The following is a 4,175-nucleotide window of genomic DNA, read 5'->3' on the forward strand; positions in this document are numbered from 1 at the left end:
TTTGGATGCTTTACGATCCTTATTGAATGCACTGATAGGCCCAGATTGCCTTGTGGGATGCTATTTTTATGGACGCTTTGCACATGGATGCTATTTTTTGCTGAAGGACAGCTTTGACACATTGCATGTGATGCATTGATAGTGTTATGCTCTCTTGGATGAGATATTGCTGATGCATATGCCCATGGACGGTGTTAATGCTTGAGCCATTTGGCACTTATTGGCATTTTGGATTGCCATTGCAGTTGCCAGTTTCTTTTGGGCCAGATTTGCTCATATGGATGCATAGTACATGCACATGAGTCAGCTATATCTTTTGATGCTTTGAGCTTTGAGTTTTGGTGACATTTCACTCTATTGTGGCATACATGTTTAGGTGCACCTAGTATTTGGTGTGATTTCTCTTTTGCAGGTACTAGCATTTGGGATTTTGCTTCATTTGCATCATGGCATCCTCTTCCATGTCTGATTGTGGGTCAGCTAGATGATCCTGGTTTTCACACCACTTTTGGCCTTCAGAGTTGGAAAATTCAGAAGGGCTCTATGCTTTTACCCAGGGGCGCCAAGTGTGGGACTTTGTATCCCTTACATGTATCAGGGGTATTTGATCATGTTGTTGCAACAACCGAGCAGCCAAGCACTTCTTTATGGCATTGCTGGTTGGGCCATATGAGCCAAAATGGGATGAAACTCTTATGCCGTTTGGTTTATGTACTGCATTTGAGTTTCTCTGATTTTGAATTTTGTGAGCACTGTCTCTACGGGAAGCAGACTAAATTAGCAAGAAGGGGAAAGAAAGAGTTTGAAAAGCTTGATTTGGTGCATTCAGACATATGTGGTCCCATGCCTACACGGTCATTAGGTGGGGCTAAATACTATGTGACATTCATTGATGATGCAACTAGGAAAGTGTGGGCTTATGCTATAGCTCAGAAGAGTGATGTGTTCCAGGTATTTCAGAAATGGTTGGCCTTGGTTGAGAATCAGTCAGGTAGAACACTTAAATGCCTATGAACTGATAATGGTGGAGAGTATCTCTCACATAACTTTTAGCATTTCTGTGATACACGTGGGATTAAGAGGGAGCTCACATCCCCTCGTACTCCAGAGCAAAATCTAGTTGCAGAAAAGATGAATCATACCATTCAAGAAAGGTTGCAATGCATGCTTTCCAATGCAAGTCTTTCTAGTGGTTTTTGGGCTGAGGCAATGAAGACTGCAGTGCATGTGATCAATAGATCACCTAGTAAGACTTTGAATGGTGGTATTCCTGAAAAGGCATGGAGTGGCAAGAAGCCCTCTTACTCTCATTTGCATATATTTGGGTGTGAGGCATATGCACATGTGCCAAAAGAGCTTCAAAAGAAGCTAGATCCTAAGTCTAGGAAATGCATCTTTCTGGGTTATGGTGAAAGTGGAGAGATGGGCTATCGTCTCTGGGATCTAGAAGCAAAGAAGATCATACGCAGCCATGATGTAGTCTTCAATGAGAAGAAGATGCATAAGGCACCCATGAGGGATGTGGAAATAATGAGAATCAATTTCCAGGATGTGAATCCACCTACATATGTTGATAGACAGTAAGCTGTCCATGCACCAAATGTGCAAGAAATGGTACCACCAAGTACTCCCATAGGTATACAATCAAGAGTAGATGATGGATTATCTATTGGTGGAAATGATGAGCCAAATGTGGCTGATATGCAGGTGGGACATCAAGCTGAAATTCCCTTGAGAAGATCATCTAGAGTGTCTAGACCGCCTGATAGGTTTGTTTCAGGGGTAGACTATGTGATGCTTACTGATTGCGGGAAGCCTTCTTGCTACAGAGAGGCTATGATGCGTGAGGATCAACGCAAGTGGGAGTATGCTATGCAATCAGAGATGAGTTCACTTTTGAAGAATAAGACTTGGGACTTGGTTGCTTTGCCACATGGAAAGAAAGCATTGCCATGTAAATGGGTCTACAAGATGAAGGTCATAGTGATGATGTGCCTAGGTACAAGGCCCGTTTGGTCGCTTAAGGGTTCAAGCAAGAGAAGGGTGTGGACTTTGATGAGACATTCTCTCCGGTTGTGAAGATGACCACACTTAGATGCATCCTTGGACTAGTGACAACATAATATATGGAGCTTATGCAGATGGATGTCAAGACAGCATTCTTGCATGGGGATCTGCATGAGGAAATTTACATGGTGCAACCAGAAGGCTTTGAAGAAAAGGGCAAAGACCATTTAGTTCGCAAGTTGAAGAAGAGTCTCGATGGTCTTAAGCAAGCACCTAGAGAATGGTATCAGAAGTTTGATGCTTTCATTCGGTCCCAAGGTCTTAGAGGGAGTGAAATTGATCACTGCCTCTACACTAAAAGGGCTAAGGATAATAGCATAATAATCCTGGCACTATATGTGGATGATATGCTATTGGCTAGCAAGAATACTTATGAGCTAGATGCATTAAAGGCCAAGTTGCATGAGGCCTTTGATATGAAGGATTTGGGACTTGCAGGTTATATTCTTGGTATGCATATCATGTGTGATCGGAGTAGGAAACTCCTTTGGCTTTCACAGAAGGAGTATGTTACAAAAGTATTGCAGTGTTTCAATATGGAGGGGGGGAAGGCAGTGAGTACTCCATTGCTTCCATATGTGAAATTGAGTCATATAGATAGCCCCAAATCAGATAAGGAGAGGGCCATGATGGCCAAGGTTCCTTATGCATCAGTGGTTGGGAGTCTTATGTATGCTATGATAGCTACTAGACCAGACATTGCATTTGTAGTGGGAGTTGTTAGCCGGTATATGGCTAATCTAGGAAAGAGGCATTGGGAGGCAGTTAAGTGCATCATGAGGTACATGAAGGGTACCAAGGAGATGTGCATCTGCTTTGGTAGAGAAGACATGCATATACTTGGGTACACAGATTCAGACTATGCAGGGCATGTGGATATTAGGAGATCCACTTTTGATTACGTGTTCACCTTTGCAGGTGGTGTAGTGTCGTGGATGTCTCACGCACAGAATTGTGTTGCTTTGTCTACCACAGAGGCTGAGTATGTTGCAGCCACAGAGGGTTGCAAGGAGGCTATATGGCTTGATCGGCTAGTGGGAGATTTGGGGATTCATACAAGTGTACCGACATTGCATATTGATTCTATGAGTGCTATTCAACTAGCACGGAATCCGGTCTTTCATGCAAAGACCAAACACATTGAGGTTAGGTACCATTTCATCAGGGAGGTACTTGAGGACAAGTGCATAGAGCTTGTCAAGGTTCATACAGATGATAACCCTGCAGATATGCTGACGAAGAGTCTACCTAGTCAGCGGTTTGAGTATTGTTGTGTATTGATGGGCATTGGATAGTATGCTCACTCGTTGTTCTCCCTTAAAGGCACATTGTCCTTTAAGTGGGAGGTTGTGGGGGTTAAAGGTCACTGTGGGTGTTCTGCACCCACCAAAACTTGTGTGGCTCTCTGTTTCTCTCTCTCCCTCTTCCGTTCTTACTTCCATTGAGAGCACTCTCATTCAGTTTAGGGGGTGGTCTAGCTGCCATCAAGTACCCAATGATATCTCCACACCACTCTGGAACAACATCTATTTAAAATAGTGTGGCATCTGGTAAGTCATCTTCGACTCCATTGGCTTCTTCTCCCGACTTGGCTCGAGCCATGTGATCGGCAATGTAGTGTTGGGCACCTTTGTAGACCACTATTTTGAAGTTGAATTCTTGAAGCAAGAGTAGCCATCTACTTATTCTTCCTATTGTACACGGACAGTTCACAAGATAAAGCAATGCTTGATGGTCGGTGTTGAAGACAAAATCATTTGCTAGTAGATAGTGCCAAAATTTCTTTACACTATACACCATTGCTAGGGCTTCTCTTTCGGTGGTGGTATAGTTGATCTCTGCATCATTGAGTTATCGATTGGCGAAGTAGAATGGGTAGTCTTTCTTATGTTCACCAGGTTGACAAAGCACACTCCCAATTGCATACTTGGATCCATCAATATGAACATGAAAATCAATATCCCAATTGGGAGATATAAGGATGGGTGCTATGATTAGGCACCACTTTAAAAGCTCAAAAGCTTGATCGCACTCTTCGGTCCATAAGAATTCCATCAATAGTTTGTACAGTGGTCTAGCTATCATGGTATACCGCAATATAAATCTTC

The sequence above is a fragment of the Dipteris shenzhenensis genome, chromosome 25 (assembly GCF_047967505.1).
Source record: "Dipteris shenzhenensis isolate YYH24624 ecotype China chromosome 25, Dip_SZ_1.0, whole genome shotgun sequence".
Lineage (NCBI taxonomy): Eukaryota > Viridiplantae > Streptophyta > Polypodiopsida > Gleicheniales > Dipteridaceae > Dipteris > Dipteris shenzhenensis.